Raw genomic sequence first — 22223 nt, forward strand, 5'->3', positions numbered from 1 at the left:
CCCAAATGGGCAAAACCTTTTCTCCATGACCCTAACTGATGTTTGAACACGTCAAATTTGCCAGTATAAAAATATGCATTTACAGGTAACAGAGGCATATTCCAGGTAATCTCATAATATATTTAGTTCAAAGATGATAGGGCTGATAAATTATTCAAGAAGCACATTTATGGGCTCTATTCTTTTCATGCTTTTAAAAATGTCAAACAATGTGCATGAATAGCAAGGAGTTTTGAGGCTAAATTTCTGGTGGTCACAGGAGTAGTTTCAGTTAGAAATCTCTAGATGCCCAGTTTTCACATAGAACCTGAAACTACTTCCTTCTATTCTTTGTTCTTAATGGATTTATTTTTCTTGGTGAGGGAGATCCAATTCAATTTTACAAAAAATTCTTAAGTGCCTTGATCATGTAAGAGTCTATGATGGGCTTGAGGGTTCTAAAGACATAAAATAACAGTCTCTGGCCTTAAGAAATTTACATTCTACTGGTAGAGTAGATGACATATAAGGTCTTTCAGAGCTTCTCAAGTCTGTGATATGACTATCACTTTTGGAGCGAAAACAGCCCATAGAGTTTACTTACGTTAACTTTTTCATTTTATAGATAGGGAAAAGGAAGCCCAGAAAGGTCAATTGACTTGGCCAAGGTTACACGGTTAGTTAGAATTAGAACCAGGACCAGAGTGAAGTCTTTGGACTCCATATTCAGTATTCTTTTTTTTTCCCTATTACAGTCTTCTGGCTTTCTTAATGTGGACATTTAATTCACAGATTATTCAGAAACCTTATAGTTAGAACTATCTGGGGTTCTAAAAAACTGAATTTTCAGATCAAAGGAGAGGCAGTAAGGATGAAAGAGAAAGTGGTTTGGATAACCCTCAAAACTGGAATGAAAGCTATATTCCTTTCACCTGACAATTATAGTTTTTTCCCTTATAACTTAACGGTAGGTACTGTTATAGAATATAATGTTATCAATATACATGAGTAAAGCAAAAAAATTGATAAAACTCAATATAACTCATTCTACAATTTATGAAAATTGCCCTGGCCTTTGGCATCTATTGTTTATGGCTGAGATACTAGTTGTATTTTGCAGATCTGTCTTCCTGCTTCCTGATTTGATGGTTCTTTATCTGCCTCTATAATTGAAAACACAGCCATTGAAATATTTAGGATATCACCATATCTATTAGGTATCTGATAGGGGTGAGGTGGCACCTCAGAGTTGTTTTAATTTGCATTTCTCTGATCAATAGTGATTTAGAGCATTTTTTCATATGGCAATAGATAGCTTTGACCTCTTCATCAGAAAACTGTTCATACCCTCTGACCATTTCTCAATTGGGGAATGATTTATAAATTTGATTTAGTTTCCCTATATTGTAGAAATGAGGCCTTTATCAGAAATGCTGGATGTAAAAATTATTTCCCAGTTTTCTGCCTCCCTTCTCATTTTGGCTGCATTGCTTCTGTTTGTAGAAAAACCTTTTAAAATTTGATGTAATCGAAGTCTTCCATCTTGTATTTCATAATATTCTCTATCTTTTGTTTGGACATAAATTGTTTTTACTCTCCATAGATGTGAAAGGTAAACTATGCCTTCCTTTCCTAATTTATCTATGGTATCACCCATAGATATGTCTAAATCTTGAAGGTACCTAACCACATAGTTTTAGTCTTATCAGTCATTTATACCTCAGCATGAATGAGTTTATAGAATTTATTCTTGAGAGGATGACTCTAAGGGCATGGGAAAAAAGATTGATCTTGGGGGTAGGCTAGGAAAGGGATGCTGAAAAGGGAGGATGAGACACAATTCACCTATTTTAAATTTTGTGTAGACTATCTGTTTATCTATCCATCATCCATCCCTTTATCCATCCATTCATCATCCAACCTAAGGAAGTTCCCCATGTCTTTAAAGTGAAATATATTTTTAATATCAACTGCTATAATTGATGCATTGAAATAAGCACTTAAATTTTTCTCTCATTTCTTCTACTTAAGCCCTAATTGGGTGCCTCATCATGATGCAGATGCAACACTGTCAGGTCGTAACTAAACTGAAAGGCTTCAGGTATGACTGGGTATGTTTCGCATCTGAGGAATAGCTTAGCTAAGTTTAGGAGAGGCCAGCCAGCAGAAGGTGACCCATGAGGTGATGAAATATTTTGGTCATAGAAATTCATGAAAACTATGTCTTTAGCATACAGAGGTATATCCTGATGGAGAAAGGATACACACCAATGAAATCCTGGATCTTTTGCAATATAACGAGGTGATTTGCAATTTAAGTTATTTTAAGGCCTTGACATTGTGTGTGAGGTGTGAGAAATGGGCTGTCAAGGAGGGAAAGAGAGACAAAATACTGTTTGAGTTGTTTCCTTTCCCTTTATCTTTGGGCTGGCTTTGACTTGGGGGGGGGGGAGGCTGGGACAAAAAAGGCAAATGGAGCCTGTAAATAGAGCTCCTGTCTCAGATCCCTGAATGAGAGAGGAAATATTCCTATTTCCTGGAATGTGATCTTTTTCTCCCCCTTCACATCTTCATGCTTACCTAAATTCCTCTCCCATGCTGCTGTGCAAACATTGAACTGACTGAATTTTGTTATTCTTCTAGCTCTTTGCTCTTCCTCATCAGACTTGTGTAGAATGATTGCACAGGAACAGTGTGGGATGCCAGAGCACAGGCTCTTTCCCTCCTCTGAACAGAGGCTTCAGTGTTGGGCCTTGTGACGGAGGTCTTTCCCTTGGGGATGGTGTCTCAGTCTTATTTTCCACTTCCTGTTGCAAGGAAATCTTTGATTGCACTTATCTGTCTGCCAGACACATGGGATATCAGTTTTCAAATGCCTAGACCTGGATTACAATTAGGGATGGATTAAGGAGTCGAAGCACTTTTATGAGGAAGAAGAAATATACTTCGGTGTTGGCATTTGTGGGATAGATGATTTCTTCAGCCATGGTGATAATCACAGATTTGATCTGCCAAGATCCTGCAACACCAAGTCAACTATCAGAAACTGATGTTATGAATCCCCAGGGGCATAGTTGAAGTCAAATGGCTTAGAAGACATCAACAGGTCATGTGGAGTTGTGCCTTTCTAGAAGAGACCTCATAGGATGTAGAACTGAAAGAGACCATTGGAATCAGCTCATTCAGCTCCATCATTTTACAGACAGAGAAACTAAGGCCCAAGAAGTGAAATGGTCTACAATCCAAGAGAGGGTTCAGAGGACTGACAGGGTCAGAGTATCAGACTCTGGAAGGTCCAGCTAGGGGGCACAGTGGATAGAATATTTGTGTCAGAAAGAACTGAGTTTAAATCCTACTTCAGACACTTGCTAGCTGGGTGAGCCTGGCCAAGTCACTTAATTTGTCTTAACTTCAGTTTTCATCCTCTGTAAAAAGGGGGATGATAAATATCACCTACTTTCCAGAGTTGTGAGGATTAAATACGATAGTGCTTTGCAAACTTTAAAGAGCTATATAAATGTTTGCTATTAGTAGTAGTAGCAGAGAGCATTATTATTATCATTAGTAATAATAATAATATTAATAATTAATAATAGTGAGGAGAAGGAGGATAATGATAAGGGAAAAAGGAAATACCTAGGCAATCAAGGCATGAAAGTGTCTGGAATAACAGAAATTAGGATTGAAGTGAGTACCACTGACACCTTAATTTGTATGTTCAATATAATATGATTTGTGGAGCATCCCTGTGTATGAGAGAAGTTTCTACCCGCTTTTGCCTCTTTTAGCCTGTATCTTTGCTTGTGATGGGGCCTAGATACTGCAAAAAGCAGGTAGGAGACCACTGTAGCTTTCTGGGCCCCTTACTTCCAAAGGCCAATTGGGCAAATATTTGATTGCCCTTTGATGAAGTCCATCCCAATCTTATCCTTTCTCTTCCTGATAACATGGAAGACTATACACCTCGGGAGAAATTGTGATTAAATAGGTCTGTGAGAAATGGAAAGCTTACAGGTTTTTGTGACTGGTAAGCTTTGCTTACATTACTAAAGGGATAATGTGTTTCTATGCCTTGAGAACTGTTTCCTTTCCCATTCTCTCTACCACCCTTTCCAGGAATGGATCTTTTGTGTTATCACCTTCTCAGACAACAATTTATACTGAGAACTATTATGTTATGGCATTAAGAAATATCAACACACAAACTACGCTCAGGGAGATGACTTCAACACATGTAGCTTATTCAACAAATCAAGTCTGTGTCAGCACTCTCCTACATGAGTTTTATGACTACAGGTTGGGTATTGAATTCTCCATGAAAATCAGACATCATCAGAAATACACTGAACATTCAATTGGCAAACTTCTCTTCTAGTATCTGGTTCAAGAAATTGCTCAAGTCTTTCACAACAGAACTGTGCTTCAAGAATTTAGCAAACTAGTGCTTGACTGTAGGCAAGGGAAGCCTACAAGTTGAAGTGGTTGGTTCATCTGGGGACATCAACTTATGTGCTATCCCTACCAGTTGTGTCATAATTATGCCTAAAATCCATTGTGATGACAAACATTCATATTTCCCAAAAAAGAAAAATAATATTTTCCTGGTATTGGGAGTTTTGAATGTTAAATTAAGGTACATTGATAAGGTCATAGAGAGAGCAGAGCATCTGATTACCCCGACGGTAGGGGACTATGTACTGTCAGTTCTAAGAACTGTGGTTCAATGACTTTTAAAAATATATTAAATTTTTATTAGTATGTTTTATTTTTACAACATCTAAATGTTCCACTGTATCCTTTACTCTCCTCTCCCAGAAATTCACCCCATATGACAAAGAATATTTTCTTTTTCTTTCTTTTTTTTGTGAAGCAATTGGAGTTAAGTGACTTGCCCAGGGTCACACAGCTAGTAAGTGTCACGTGTCTGAGACCAGATTTGAACTCAGGTCCTCCTGACTCCAGGGCCAGTGCTCTATCCACTGCACCACCTAGCTGCCCCGACAAAGAATATTTTCAAAAGAAAAAGAAAAAAAGTCATCAAAGCTGATCAATTTATTGAAAAAAAATCTGAAAATTAGTACATACAATGTTTGACACCTAAGAACCGCCTGTTTCTCTAAAAGAGGGCAGAAGCTACTGTCTTATAACTCTTTGGGGCCATGTTTGTTCTTTGTAGCTCAGCAACATTCAGTTTTGATTATTTTGTGGTGGCCATACTTTCCATTGATCTTGTTGTGGTCATTGTTTATATTGCTTTCTTGGCTTTGCTTACTTTGCTCTGTGTCAGTTTATGCAGCTCTTTTCATGTTTCCCTGTAGGATAATGAATGTGATGTTCATCATTTCTAACAGCATATTACAGTAATATACCCTTACATTTATGTATTGCAATTTGTTTAGTCATTCTCCAGTAAATGCGCATCTACTTTGTTTCCAGTTCTTTGCTACCACACAAAGTGCTGCTATAAATATGTTGGTGTACATGAGGAATTTCTTTTTATGAATTACCTCCTTGGGGTATTTGCCTTGTAGTATTATCTCTGGTTTAAAGGGCATGTCATTGTAGTTACTTAATTTACACTATCCCAAATTGCTTTCCAAAATGGTTGTACTGATTCATAGTTTCATCAGCAATGCATTAGTGAGCCTCTCTTCCCATAACTCCTTTTGTCCATTTACTTCTTTTGTAATCTTTGACAATCTGGTTTGATGATTTTTCAATTAGATTTATCAGAATCCAAAGAATTAGAGCAAGAAACTAGCATTGTTGGTAAATGAAGCCTGGGCAACCAGAGCCATTTGTTAAGGTATGTGGAAGACTGCAAATGGACACATTCCTCAGCACTCTCCTTCGCAGGCACTGCTCCCCACCCCACCTCCCATCACAGAGGTAATTAAATGTCCAGACATAACACATTCAGGCTGGGAAAGGAAGACTGGCTTAAAGGTCTTTCAGGCAGATGAGAATAACTCAGCTTCCTTAAAATCACTGGGTCAAATTCAGAAAAGACTGGTTTGGCTTCCCAGGGGTTAAAACAACATCTGTTCTCCCATCTTGTGTGATGAGATGACACTTTTCTTATTGTTGGTTGTATGTGTGAAATTGTTCTGATAGGATTCTGGAGTGAATTCTATTCACTCAGGGCAGAGGTAGAAGGTATCTAAGAAAAATGTGGAGCAGCAGGTAGACTCAGACTTAATAATTCTTTGGTTTTGAGGTATAAGGACAAGTGGCAATAGAGATGGCTTTTCAACAGAAATTTCCTGGGTATCAAGAATAGAGGCAAGACATCTAGGTAGCACAGCTGGGACTCATCTTTCTGAACTCAAATCTGGCCTCAGGCACTTACTAGCTATGTGACCCTGGGCAAGTCACTGAACCCTGTTTGCTTCAGTTTCCTCATCTTTGAAATGAGCAGGAGAAGGAAATGGCACTACAGTATCTTTGCCAAGAAACCTAAAACGGGTCATGAAGAGTTGGACTTGCTGAAATGACTCAACAATAACAACAACAACAAAAGATATAAACAGACTTATATGTGTCTGGATGGAGCTAGGCCCATCTGTTAGGAACTGTCAGTAGAGTCTGCTGTCACAACGGAGACATTGAGAGGGAGGGGTGACACAGATACTACAGTATGAAAGAAGTACCAGCTGTTCCACATGTGCCTCATGCTTGACTCATCAGCTGTCACCCTGAAAAGTTAGCCTTGTATTATATGTACCATTATCTAGTCATTTCTGATGCCAGTGATCTGGCAGCTAATGTATTTCCTCCTGACTTTTAACCCCAATTCCCTTTTCATATTGCTTGAAAAGCCTATTGTATGTAGGATGCTTTCCCAGTTATTATACTTGTGTAAGACCCTAAGGTATTCAACCTCTCTAGTTCTGAGTTTCTTAATATTCTAATACACACATATTTTGAAAAAAGATCTCTCATATGATCCTTTTGTACTAAATGAAAGAGATATGTCCTAACTACCAATGGTTAAGTGGAGTCATAGTTGATCTAACTATACCTAAAAAGTGTTGATTAATGGATGGATGTCAACAGAAAGGAAAATCTCTAATGGCATGCTGCAAATTCTTCTCCTCAACCCTGTCACGTCCAAAATTTTGATTAGTGTCTTGAATGAAGACATAAAAGACATGTTACCAAATTGAAGATGATGCAAAAACTTGGGATGAGTAATAGTTTGGATAGCAAAACCAAGAATCGAAAAGATAACAATAAGCAAAATTTTAATCCCAAACTAATAAGATAAGATGTAATAAGAATACATACAAAGTTCTCAACTTCTCTTTAGAAAACAAAACACAACTGTATGAGCATAGAAAGGAAAGACCTGCTTTAATGGAAGTTCATGTGGAGCACATTTGAGGATTTCCAGTTGAACACAAGCTTAAAATGAGCCAACGGTCTGATGCATCTAATCAAAGCTGACACAATTTTATGCCTAAATTAGTAGAAACATGGCATCTAGATCAATCCAGGAAATAGTCTCATTATACTCTGCTGGCCAGATAACATATGGAGTATTGTTCTCAGTTTTTGGTTGCTATAATTCAGAGCAGGGAGTCAACATTTTTTTGTGTCATAAACCCTTTGGAAGTCTGTCAAAGCCTACATATTGCTTCTCGGAATAATGTTTGTAGTCTACATTTATAATCGAAAGAAATAGCTAATTTCAGTTAGAGTTTGGTAAAAAAAAATTGTTGAGTCATGGCCAACTTTTTGTGACCCTCCTTGGGGTTTTCTTGGCAAAGATATTTGAGCAGTTTGTTATTTCTTTCTCCAGCTCATTGTACAGATAAGGAACTGAAGCAAACAGAATTAAGTGACTTACCCAGGGTCACAAAGCTGGTAAGTGTCTGGAGCTGGATTTATACTCAGATCTTTCTGACTTCAATCCTGGGCTCTATACATTGTACCACCTAGGTACACCTTTGGTAAAAATAAAGATACAACTTTTGCTACTCCAAGTTCACAGACCTGAAATCTATTCACAGAAACCTTGGGAGTCCATTGACCCCAGGTTAAAAAAAATTCCTGATTTTGAGGAAAATTGACAACTCAACACAGTTCCAGAAGATAGTAACTAGTATGCTGACAATTTTAGAAGCTACATCTTTATGGACAATGATTGTAAGAACTGAGGATTTTTATCTTGGAGAAAGAAAGACAAGCAGAAATGATAACATCTTCAAACATATGAAGGATTTATCATGTGTAAGAGAGATCAAACTTATTCTGCACTGCTCTAGAGGAAAGTTAGAAGCAATAGGTGGAACTTACAGAAAGACAATTTTCAGTTCAAATGAGAACTTTCTAACAATTAGTTCTGTTCAAAAAATGCTTCCTGTCATTGGAAATGTTCAAGGATAGACCAAATGACTATTGGTCATGGAGCTTGTAAGGATTTCCCATGAATGGGATGGGAGGTTGTACCAAATGAAGTCTATGGTGTCTTCCAAGTTTGAGGTTCTATGATTATCTGGTTCTAGGTCCTTCTACAAGACAACCTTTTCTCACACTGCTGTTCTTTATTCATCCTTATGCCTATTAGGTGACAGCATAAGGAAGATAAAAAGGTTCAATACCACTGGGAGGATTAGTAATACTGAGCACTAATTCCAACCCAGTGTAACTATAGTTGTCATGTCACTCCTTTCCCTTGATTTCTCCCATTTATATACTACCAAATATGCCACAACATAGAGTCAATACCAAAATATTCTTCAAGGCCGGACACATTTCAGGACATAAGGTGCTTTGGAAAGGCTCCTATTTCCAAGACAAAATGGTCAAATGTGTGAAGCATGTTAGGGTAGAAGATACCAGCCATATTAGGGTTCCAGTATTGACATATTATTATGAAAATGACATGGAAAGTTTTCCAAAATAACATGAACCATGAAAAAAGGTATATTCCAGGACCTGTACTTCAGAGACTTAAAAAAAAAATTCATTTGGTATGTTTTGTGAAATAGTAAGTTCTATACTTCTAGGCAGGGGAAGAGGCTCTGTTTAATGACTAGTTTTTCTGAACCACCCTGGGTCTATACAACTATCAGGAGCCACTGTAGGGCTGGGATTATAGATGCACATCTTTTGACTCTCAAAGTTTTTTTCTTCCCTAATTTAAAAAATATTTTATTTTTAATTTATGGAATAAAATAAGCATTTCCATAACAGTACAATTAAAAAAAAGATGATTGTACATGAAATTGCAAATCTATTATGTACAACTTGCTCTTCCTTTTAAAAATGTTATGTAAATTTCTTTTTTTCTCTTTTCCCTTTTTAAAAAAATTCCCCTCCCCAACATACTCTAATTTATTAAAGGGAATATTTCTCTATATTCTTACTAATGATTTCTCCTGTCTCCTTTTCCTGCTGCTTCTTAGGCTTAACCATGAGTGGACACTTTCCATAATTATCTTTTTTGGTGATTCAGTAATATAGATTTCAGACATCTGGGCAGTGTAATGATAGGTTTTCCATGCATAATATTTATATACAGCCTTCTTGAAATTTCAGGGATGAAGCACTAATTAATCTGTTATGTTTAAAGCATTCAACAAATTACATAATTCTTGCCTTAATTGACCCTATTAATGCTTGGTTTGAAACTCTTAGCTCCAAGCTGCATATTTGCTTATGAATGAAGGGTTTTGTAACTTAAAAGGGAAACAGACATAGAAGTCTCTGAAGGAAATGCTGATGCGTAAATTATTTAAGACGTAGCAGCTGTCAGTCATTAAAAAAGGAAAGAGGAGCAGGGGCTATTACGTTACACTCCTCATTAGGACCCATTAAGAACAGTCTCACTTACTATAAACCAACACAGGGACACATGAAAATGAGTACCATTTATAGTAGGTACAAGTCTATCACTCAGATACCCATCCCTGAAAACAAGAGACATTGAGATTTAGTCCCAAGTGCCTGCATGTCCTGTTTACTCACTGGTCTGAAGATAATTTAACAAGGCTATTCTGGAATCCCCTGGACTGAAGCTTTGAAGGGTCTCTGGACCATTTTTGTTTGAATCACCTATGCTTTATATATATCCAAATACTAAAGCTTAATAGATATTTGTTCCCAGATTCCCCAGAGTTATATTGTTCCCCAGCATTATATTGTTAAACATTCTTAATTTCTACCTTGGGCATGATTTTGTTGTTGTTTATCCTTCATTCTCCAAGAGGACCATGACATCTGGGTGCTGTCATGACTTACAATGGATTGGGTTTAAGTGAGGGAGGCTTGCACAAGGTCATCAATCTCACTTTTTTATCCAGAGCCGTCTGGGTCCAGTAGCAAGATATATATCAGGATGACTGGAGATGGCTCCCTGATGTTTAAGGCAATTGGGGTTGTGACTTGCCCAGGGTCACACAATTAGTAAGTATCTGAGGTGAGATTTGAACTCAGGTTCTCCTAATTTCAGGGCCAGCACTCTATCCATTGTAGCACCTAGCTTCCCCTACCTTGGGCAAGAAAAATGTTTTAAGGATTCAGCTATGCTTTTAAAGAACAATGGATCTCAAACCAAATGACTGAAATTCAGTCTGAGGACAGGTAGCTCTGTCATAGACCCTTATAAAACACACTTATTAGACATGTGAATTCTCCAGCTTCTGATTAGCAATATGTAAATAACACCCAGGCATAAGTTATAGTACATGATCCATGAGACTTACCTAACTCTTAGATACTACATTTCTTCTTTATTTTGTTACTGTTTTAAATTTTCCAAATTTTTTTGCATGCACTATAAATTATATGTGGTTTTGTTGTTCAGTCATTTTCAATCATGTCTGACTCTTTTTGACTCTCCATTTGGAGTTTTTCTTTGCAAAGATATTGGAGTGGTCTGCCATTTTCTTCTTCAGCTCATTTTACAGATGAGGAAACTGAGTCAAGCAGAGTTAAGTGACTTGCATAGAGTCATATGGCTAGAAATGTCTGAGGCCAGATTTGAACTCAGATTTGGACTTCAGTCCTGGCATATAATTATATACTATATCGACACAGCAGGGACCTGTCTCTTATCATTTGAGTCATCCCAATTTAGTTGATAAATTTATAAAATGTAAAGGGCAGGTAGGAGAGAAAATAAGATCTAAGTATATGCCTCTTTCAGACTTTGCTATGAATGAGTATTGGCAGAGACAATGAACTATCACTTGGATGTGCTTTAGGTCTGCCCGCTCATTCATATGGATATGGTCTATTATTTTTATAGCTTTCCTAGCATTGAACCAAACCTGCATTCCTGGTATAAATCTTACTGGTCGCAATGCAAAAATCTTTATGATATGTCCCTGTAGTCTCTCTTCTGATATTTTATTTTAAAATTTCTGTTACATGTATACTTTAATGATATTAGTCTATGGTCTTCTTCCCTTGATTTGTCCTCCCCTGGTTTAGATAACAACACCATATTTGCATCATAGAAGGAATATGGTAAGATACTTTCCTTTCCTCCTATTATTGCAAATAATTTATGTAATATTGGAATTAATTATCCTTTTAAAGTTAGAATTCATTTGTAAATACATCTGGTTCTGTTTTTTCCCCCTTCATGTGTTCATTTGTAGCTTGTTTAATTTTTTTTCTGACATTGAATTATTTAAATTCTCTATTTCTTATTCAATTAATCTTTGTGTTTTATGTTTATAGATATTTAAATTGTGTTTTGTAGACAATATATTGTGTATTCTGATTTATTTTATATTCTCTTTGTTTCTTGTTTTTATTATTGATGTTGTCAATTGGTTTTCCTTTCTATCTTTTTTCTCCAAAGGATACAAATTATAATGAAATAGTTATCTATCCATCCCATCCATCATCTATCTATCTATCTATCTATCTATCTATCTATCTATCTATCTATCTATCTATCTAATCTATTCTATCTATCTATTCTACCTACCTATCATCTATCTGGCATACACAGCCCAGGTTAAGAACCCCTGAAGCTATTCTTTGTTGTTATTGGGTTTTTTTTTCTGTGTATTTTATCAATTCATTATTTATTTATTTTAAAGCATTCTTTTCAGGGGGCAGCGAGGTGGTGCAGTGGATAAAGCACTTTCCTTGGATTCAGGAGGACCTGAGTTCAAATCCAACCTCAGATACTTAACACTTAACTAGCTGTATGACCCTGGGCAAGTCACTTAACCCTCATTGCCCTGCAAAAAAAAAGCATTCTTTTCTTTCTAAATCTGGAGTTCTAATTCTCTCCACTCTTCCCCCTCTTCCACCCATTCATAAGGCAAGCAATATGATATCAATTATACATATGAAATCAGCTAAAATGTATTTCTATGTTAGCCATATTTGGGGGGAAAGCCAGAAAAACAAAGAAAGTGAGGGAAAAATACTTCAATTTGCACATTTATTTTAATTCTGTGTCTATCTTTCTGTTTCAAGTATGCCTCGTGTAAACACCATATTGTTGAATTCTAGTTCCTTATCCATTCTTCTATCTACTTTCATTTTATATGTGAACTAATTTGTTTCGCATTCACAGTTATGACTATTAAATGTATATTTACTTTCAGCTTATTTTCTTCTGCTTATTATTCTCCTCTTTTTATCCTGTCCCTCCTCAATAGTCCATTTTCCTCCTAACCACTATCCCTCTTAATTTACGCTCCTCTTTATGTCCCTCTCCACCCCTTTCTGTTGTCCCCTTCTCTTCTTATTTTCCTATTGGATAAGTTACATTTCTATATACAACTGAGTGTGCATATGTTTTCTTTCCTCTTTGAACCAATTTTGATGAGAGTGAGGTTCAAGCATTGCCTACCACCCTTCCCACCACATTGTAAAAGCCATCACTTACACACTTCTTTTATGAGAAAAAATTTCCCCATTTCTACCTCTCTCTTCTTTCTCCCAGCTCATCCCCATTTCTTATCCCTTAATTTTTTTTCTGGAGATCATTCCAACATCATTGGCTTACACCCATGCCTTCTGTCTGTGTAAACTCCTTTAAATTGCCCTAATAATGATATAGTTCTTAGGAGTTATGTGTATCATCTTCTTGTGAAGGAATGTAAACAGTGTAACTTAAATTATCATAGTCATAAGGAACTCAATAAGTAGGGGTTATCTATTTTCAATCTACTTCCCAGGTCAGTTGTTTGGTCCAATGAGATATTTCACATTTTTTCTCTTTTAAAAATTGTTTCTTGATGTTTCATGGAGTCATTATCTTCTACTTGCCCAATTCCAATTCCAACTTTTAAGTAATTGTTTTCTTTGGTAAATTTTTGTACCCCATTTTCCATTTGGAATAATTCTACTTTTTTTTTTTGGTGAGGCAATTGGGTTAAGTGACTTGCCCAGGGTCACACAGCTCGTAAGTGTTAAAATGTCTGAGGCCGGATTTGAACTCAGGTACTCCTGAATCCAGGGCCGGTTGCTTCTATCCACTGTGCCATCTAGCTGCCCCAGATAATTCTACTTTTTTAAAGAATTCTTTTTTTTAAGTAGATTTTTGGCCTTGTTAACCACATGGGCAATTCTGTTTTTTTAGGCTGTTTTCCCCTCCACCATTTTTGTGCCTTTTTTAAACCAAGATTATTAACTCTCTTGTGATAATTTTCTTATTTCACTTCCATTCCTTTTTCCCCAAATTTTCCTCTACCACTCTTACTTCTTTCTTTAACTATCCCAGGAATTCTTGTTAGTCTTGGGTTCTAGTTAGCCTTTTTCTTTGAGGTTTTTTTGGTAGTTTTTTTTTTCACATTGTTGCCTTCTTCTGACCTTGTCTTGGTCTTCCCTGCCATAGTGGCTCTTTATGGTCATATTCTTTTGTTGTTGCTTGCTAATTTTTCCAGCCTATTTTTTGGACTTTTGAACTTTATGTTTAACTTGGGTTCTGCTAAGTTTGGGCTGGGGATGCAGTGTCCCAAACTTCAGGCTTTTTCATGCTGCTGCTTTTAGAGCTAGTTTTGGGGGTCTGTAAGTTTTTGATGCTTCCAGGGTGGTATGATCTAGGGAGAGGTATGGTCACTGCTCTCCTGTTCTATACTATAGTCTTTACCTAGGAAAGACCTCTGGTCCTTTGTGACCAACCATAAGCTCTCCTCTCCAACCTGGAATTTTGAACCAGGACTGCATATGGTAAATAAAGTTGCCAATTAGAGCTACCTGCACCCAGTACCAGCAAAGGTTCCCTTCTAATCTCTTTCTGATCAATTGTATGACCCCTTTATCATCTCTTGGCTAAGAGCTATTGAAAATTATGCTGCAGCAGCAGCTGTTATTGCCACTACTGTATGTGTGGGTTCTGGAAACACTGCCACCCTGGTGCCATAGACTTCTCTTGCCAACTTCTTAAGTTTTATTAAGTTGGAGAAATGTCTCACCTTAACCTTTTATTGGCTCTGCTGCCCCAAAATTTGATTTGAAGCATTAAAAAAATTTGTTGGAAGGGGAATGTTGAGAGAGTTCAACTGAGTTGTTGTCCCTAATCTGCCATTTTGGCTCTACCCCTCCTTTCTGTCTTTTTAAACCAGACTAAAGGTTTATATATTTCATTGTTATTTAAAGAAAAGAGTTCCTACTTTTATCGATTCAGTTTTTTCTTTCAATTTTATTTATCACTTCTTTTGATTTTTAGAACTGTTTAGTTGTTTTTTGAAAATGTGTCACTTTTCTAGGTTTTTTAGTTGTATGCTCAATTTATTTCTTCTTTCTCCTTTATTCTTGATGGAAGGGTTTTGAGATAAAATTTTTCCTTCAGGATTGCTTTAACTACATTCCAAAGATTTTGCTATATTTTCCCATATTGTCGTTTTTGATGAAATTTTATAGTATTTACATGTTTTGTTCTTTGATCCATGAATTTTTATTGTTTCTTTATTCTCCAATTAATTTTTGGGGTGTTTTTTTGCGGGGCAAAGAGGGTTAAGTGACTTGCCCAGGGTCACACAACTAGTTAAATGTCAAGTGTCTAAGGCTGGATTTGAACTCAGGTCCTCCTGAATCCAGGGCCCAGTGCTTTATCCACTGTGCCACCTAGCTGCCCCCTCTCTAATTAATTTTTATCCAATTCTATCTTTTGGTAAGTATGTGCTTAATACTTCTCTTTTTCTACACTTGTTTCTCAAGTTTTTTGTGCCCCTGTATATGGCCAGTATATGTAAAAGTATCATATTCTGCTGGGTAATATGCTTACTTCTTTTCTCTTGCCAGTCAGTAATCACCAGAAAATTTGTCACATCTGTGTGTCAAGATAATAGATTGTGGTAGATGAGATTTAGCAGATACTCAGTGGCCCACCTGGAGATTGATCAAACTGATTGAATTGGGTTGAGAACAACTGACTGTTGACTGGCTTACTTATTTTTTACTTTTTTTTTTTTAAGTGAGGCAATTCGAGTTAAGTGACTTGCCAGGGTCACACAGCTAGTAAATGTTAAGTGTCTGAGGCCGGATTTGAACTCAAGGTACTCCTGAATCAGGGCCAGTGCTTTATCCACTGCGCCACCTAGCCGCCCCGACTGGCTTACTTATAGTTAAGTAGATTGTAAGTACATCTGGCTGGTAGTTAAGAGGGTACTTAAGAAGGTACTGTTCTCAGAAGCTAAAAACCTTTAACTTTACATTGAGACTATCTTTAGGTCCAGTGAACCAATGAATTTGAATGACGCTAGCCAATCAGCTTGAAGAACCTCCCATTTCTGGGAGGGGAAGATGAAGGAGGAAGAAGATGCTGGTGAGAGAGTGCTCTCTCTTTTGGTGTGAGAAATCGGCATGATGGCAGAGGACTTCAGAAGTGGGAGGTTTAGGAAGGTTAGGATTGCCAGGTTATAGGAAATCTGTTTTCAATCTTTCTCTTTCTTTTACTATCTTTCAATAAACTCTTAAAAACCTAAACTCGTTTATCAGTGATTTTAGTCAGTTTCCTCCCCAAACTGGGGGGACAGATTAAAACCCACATTGAGAATTTTAATTCACACATCTGCTTTTTCTAATATTCTTTTCAGCTCTTTAACTCCTTTCATTTGTTTATATTTTGGTTAGACATATTTAGGCCTGAAAGGGATATATTGAAGTCCTTAACTGTTGAGGTTTTACTGTCTATTTCTGCCTGTAATTAACTTTTCTTTTGAGTACAAACATTCTATGACATTTGGTATATATATTTAAGTATTGTTATTAATTAATTATCTGTGGTGCCTTTAAATACAATATAGTTATCCTTTTAACCATTTAAACTCATAGCTATATTTATTATTGAACCGAGATTAAAAAAATGCTGCTCCTTTTAAAAATTCACCTAAGGTATAAAACTTTTGGTCCCAACACCTTATTTTAATTCCTGGTGAATCTTGTTTTCAGGTGGGTTTCCCATGAATGATATATTGTTCTCCATTTTATAGGTGAGTTTCAGCCTATTCAAATTCATGCCTATGATTGTTTATTGGGTATTTACTTCATTATGTCCTCTGATGTAATGACAACAATAACAAATACCTTCCATCTAGAGCTTTTCAAAACTTTAAAGTTTTTCCTTTAAAATCTTTAAAAATGGGGCAGCTAGGTGGCGCAGGTGGATAGAGCACCAGCCCTGGATTCAGGAGGACCTGAGTTCAAATTCGGCCTCAGATGCTTTACAATTACTAGCTGTGTGACCCTGGCAAGTCACTTAACCCCAATTGCCTCACCCCCAAAAAAAATCTTTTAAAAACTCTTGCTCATTTTTTTTCCTAGATATTCTAGAAGACTTTGTGGTAATTCTATGATTTTCTTTGTGGCTTTGATTGTAGATGATGTGTAGTTATTGTCTTTGGGGTTTGAGTCTTGAGCATCTTTGCCTCCATAGTATTTATTTATTATCAGTGTTTTCTCATGTTTGCTTGTTTTTTAACTCTATTTCCTGAATCAAAGTTTAGTGTCAGGGCCAAGCTCTGTGTATTTCTTTCTTTCTTTCTTTTATTATTGAATCAAAAGTTATTTTCCAAAATATATGTAAAAACAGATTTTAACATCAATTTTTAAAAAAACTTTGTGTTCCAACTTCTCTTCCTCCTCCATTCCCACCTCTTACCCACTAGAATTCAAGCATTGCAAAATAAGTTATACATAAGTAGTCATGAAAAAGATTCCCACATTTCTAAGAGAATGTGTGAGGTCTCTTTGGTATAGATCTGTATTTTCTGGATTCTGGATAATGAGTGCTGTATTTCTCAATGAACTTAAAAGTAACTCCACTAGTGAGTACAGTGTTGCAGGTTGTCTACTAAAGGTGATAAAAGGAGGATTGTTTTCACTTTGGTGTTATATCCCAGGTGGCTCACATCATGTTGGTCTATAGGTTGGTCTGTGGCTGGGGGTGATCTCTGCCTGGTAGTGGTCTATGTAAGGTGGTCTCTGCTAGATCTTGTGTACCCCTGATAATTGCCTCCTCCCCTGACACTAGCTCCACAGGCTCAGACTGAAGTTTTTATGTCAGAATGACATAGATGCATGTTTTGGGCATTGTTGGCTAGACCTTAGTTGGGGCTCGTGCATCTCTTTCTCCAACATACAATGATAAGCTTCAGGTTCCCTGGTTCACCCTTGGTCTGTTGACTGGAAGGCTTCTGTGAAGTGTATTCCTGGATTGGGCTTTTATCTATATGGATCTTTTTCCTCATTGGCTTAAGGTTTCTGATTCTTTGTGCTGAAACATAGTAGCAAAATGCATTTACTGTTCCTGGAACCCTCTTTGGATTCCTTGATCACTTCTCAGTCTAATATTTAAATTTTTTTTTAACCTTGCAGAAGCAGTTGTGAGAGATTTGGGCTGTTCTTTCTCTTATTTGACCATCTTGAGAAGAGTTCCCCATTTATGACATGAGTAAACTGGAGTCATTTTTCTCCCATTGGAAAGACTAATAGTTAAAAAGAAGAGAAATTGGCCCTGATAGCTTTTGGGCAACTTAGTCAAGTTGAGAAGAATATCAGCTTTGAAAGAATAACTCATCTCTCAAGTTCACTCTTTATCTCCCTTGTGCCTCTTGGAGAGTGCATGGGGGCAGAGTTTCTTCCTCCTTTCCTCTCCCTCCCCACAATGGTTGGCAATAGTACCTTACAGCAAAAGTACATGATGGCTTTCAGTGGAGCAAGAATTCAGTTCCTCTCACTGATTCAATTTAACTTGACTTTACAATTGGACTAGCTCACACACTACACTACTCTGCTCTTTAACTCTATCTCTTCCATTTAGTCATGTAAATTAGTTCCTAGAGAAAGAAGAGGGCTCCATTTTCTCTTGTTAATCAAATGCTAAGTTTCCTGACCCTTTCATGTGTAAATGATTCACTCAATGTCTGAAAAAGCCACACCTTTAACTCTCTTTTTCTTTGTTATCTCCTCCTTATAATTTGGAACTTCAAGTCTATTGGAGGCTCTTAATTGAACAGAGCAGGCCACCTTAATGAAGACCCTTTCCCCACATACACAGATACAGACCACACACAGAGACACACACACAGAAGAAGACAGAAGCACAGACTCATAAAATCACAAATGATCACTTAATCTAGTCCACTCATTTTACAAATGAAGAAAATGAACTTTATAGAAGAGAAATAATTTGTCCTAGGCCACATAACTAAGTGGCACAGTGGATAGAACACCTGACCTAGAGTCAGGAAAACCTGAGTTCAAATTTGACTTTAGAACAAGGCAACTCATTTGACCTTTGTTTGCCTCAGTTTTCTCATCTGTAAAATGAGGATGATAATAATAGGACCAAACTCCCATAGTTGTCATAAGGCTCAAATGAGACAATAATTCTAAAGCTGTTAGTATAGTACCTGGCACATCCTAAGTGCTATATAAATGTTATTGTTATTATTATTATAACAATATACTAAGGATGACATTCAAACCCAGGTTTTCTAATTCTACATCCACTGTTACTTTCAATGCTCTAGTTTTCATGTTTTCCAATATCTGTTGGGGTGGGGGGAGGCAGCTTGGTAGCTGGATTTATTAAGCCCAAGAGTAGGCTTGGAGATGAGAACTCTTCTTTAACATACTTGAGGAAGCTGAGACCCAGAGAAGTGAGACACTTGCCCAAAGCCACATAGGTACTAACCGCCCATTTTGGACCACAGGCCCTCTTTCTCTAACCCTAGAATTCCTTCTGCCAAATCCCCACACCCTTCCTATTCCAGGTAAATCTGTTTCTCTCATGCTCATTGCATCTGTTAGAAGGTAACTTTCTTGAGGGCAAGAAACAGTTTCATTCCTTTCCTTGCATTTCCAATGTCTAGCAAACAGTGGGCAATTAAGAAATTCTTGTTGAAAGAGTTGAATGGATGGTGACAGAACTGTAGAAAGGGGCCATCTATTTAATTTTTAGTAATAAGCATGATGAGCTCTGCAGTCTTGTTGTGTGATCCAGTATATTTCCCTCCCAGAATAGCTTCACTAGAAATCTGTTTTATTTAGGTGATTCCATAAGGGCATGTGACCCCTTGAGGGTTGCATCAAGACTGTTACAGTATAGAAGTGGTATCCTGCAGCAGGAGAAGAGACAAGGGAGGGGCTAACATTTAAGTAGGCATTAAGCCCAAGTACATGAATATCTATGAGGCAGCAACAAGCTTCTCTGGAGTTTCCCTCCTCCTTTACCCCTCCTTGTGTGCTGCACGCTATTTTGGAGGGCATCATTAATTTCACCCACTTAACTGTCATACCTTGACATGGTTAGACTTGAAAATCAAGGTGGTTTTTTTTTTAACCTCGTCCCATATGTGAACCAATCAAGCATGATCTTTTTATCTGCCACTCCTTTTCTATTAAATTAGTAGAGTTCATATAACACACAGTCTGGTGGTTTATACTGGGCATCATTTAAGTGTTATTATACAGAGTTTTATTTCTTGGCAATACTGCACATTTTTCCAGGTGGAATTTTCCATCTGTTTGTCAGGCTTTGAAGCAACAAAATTGTAGTTCTCTGTTGAATGGCATTTTTTAAAAATGAGAACTTGGGAAAACATATCGTAGATTCTGATTTTAATAAAATGTGTCCATATTGCTACCCACCATGTATCTAACCAGTATGGTAAAAGACAGCCTACAGCCCAGATAAGGCAAGGGAGGGTGAAGAGTGAGGGGATAGGAAAAAGACAGGAGAGGCTATTGGATCTGGGCCTAAAACTTAAAGGTGCCCTCAAATCAGTAGATTTTCTCCACTATTTAACTGCAGGGCAACAACATTTGAATAGTAACACCATGTTTAATTTTAATAAAGGCAATACCTCAAAACTAAAGTTTTCTTCAGTAATGAGAGTATTGGCACAAAAAAGACTATAAAATAATTTGGTAATTGAAAACAGTTGAAATCATATCCTACCTTAAATATGCTCCAATTTTGTCTGTAGTTGTCCTCAATTTACAATCCTGGCAAGGTAGAGAAAGGGTCCTGGGCTTGGAATTGGGAAGATTTATGTTTAAATCATGCCTTGAGACACTAGAGGCGTGACCCTGAGCAAGTCATTTAACCTCCTTTCTGTGTGCCTCATTCCTCATCTATGAAATGAAGGTATTGAATTGGAAGGCCTCTAAGGTCTCTTCCATCTCTAACTCTGTTCCATGGTGAGAGTTATTTTCATGAATAGGATAGTCAAAATTTAGAAATACTCTAGGGAACTTCTGTATCTCTCACCTTAAATTCCCTATCTCTCTCCACAATCCTGTTCTCCAGACCTATGAAAGCCTTTGAGTACAGATTTTGATTTAGTGATTTCTCAATGAATATCCAAGACTTTTTTGGGTCCACCGTGACAATGTAAAATGATTTTAGGCAAAAATTTAATAGGATAAGGAGAGTGCTTTGGGTTACATTTGAGAAATTGTGGGTATAAGGCTGGGGGAAGGGGATTTACAAAAATCCCAAGCTGCTCCCTGTCACATAAGACCATTTTCAACATAAATTTTCTCCCAGTGATGCTGATTTGCAGTAGAAGCTATGGTCCACTGCTTCTAATTTATGCCTTTGTACCCTCAGCTAGCCATATAGTATTAGGCAGCTAGGTGGTGCAATGGATAGAGCACCAGGCTTGGAGTCAGGATGACCTTACTTCAAATTTACCTTCAGATACTTACTAGTGAACCTGGGCAAGTCACTTAACCTTAATTGCCTCAGTTTCCTTATTTGTAAAATGAATTAGGGAAGGAAATGTCAAGCCACTCCGGTATCTTTCCCAAGAAAACTCTAAAAAGGATCACAAAGCATCAGACACAACTGAACATCAACAAACCACATAGTAGACATTTTAACAAATGCTTATATTCATTTCAATTGAATGATGATGAATCAAAGAAAATCTGTGATTTTTGAAAGAAGCAAAGGACAATAGTGGATGTAAGTAGGCTTCAACATATCACAATGATAGGAATAGGTGACACAATGGAGGAGGGTGGGAGGGAGGGGGAGAGAGAGAGAGAGAGAGAGAGAGGAGCAGAGAGAGACGAGATGAGACCGGGAGAGAAGAGAGAGAGAGAGAATGAACCAGCACTGGAGTCAGGAAGACCTGAGTTCAAATGTGACCTCAGACACTCATCTAGCTGTGTGACTGTGGGCAAGTTACTTAACTTCTGTCTGCCTCAGTTTCCTCACCTATAAAAGGAAGATAACGGTGCCTACCTCCCAGGGTTGTTATAAGGATCAAATAAGATTATAATTGTTAAAGCCCACTTACCATCATATCTGCCATATAGTAAGCATTATATAAATATTAGTTGTTATTATCATTATTGTTCTTATAATTTTAGGGTCAAAGACTCCTACTTATACTCTAATAAATTAATAAATTACATGGGATTTTTGCACCCCAACATGAACTCTAGCCAGACAAATGTTATAAAAATATAATCAAGAATATACATGATCAGAAAAAGGATGGACTGGCCATATAGGGGAGAAGGCAAGTGTTACATTACTATATACAAAATACAAGAGTATGATGGCCCATATCTGTAGTCCCTGCTCCTGAGGAGGCTAAGGCTAGGGGATTGTTTGAGTTTGGAAGTTCTGTGACACAATAGGGCTAAAGGCTTTGGGTGCCTCCCTCACTAAGTTTGGCACTAAGAGAAACCCATTAGCCCTTAGGAGCAGAGGGTCAGAAGAAGTGGAAAATCAAGCCAGGTCAGAAATAGGGAGCAGGTTAAAACTTCTGTTTGATCAACATTGGATCAGCTTATGAGTGGCTACTGTA

Source organism: Dromiciops gliroides, chromosome 1 (genome assembly GCF_019393635.1).
Source record: "Dromiciops gliroides isolate mDroGli1 chromosome 1, mDroGli1.pri, whole genome shotgun sequence".
NCBI lineage: Eukaryota > Metazoa > Chordata > Mammalia > Microbiotheria > Microbiotheriidae > Dromiciops > Dromiciops gliroides.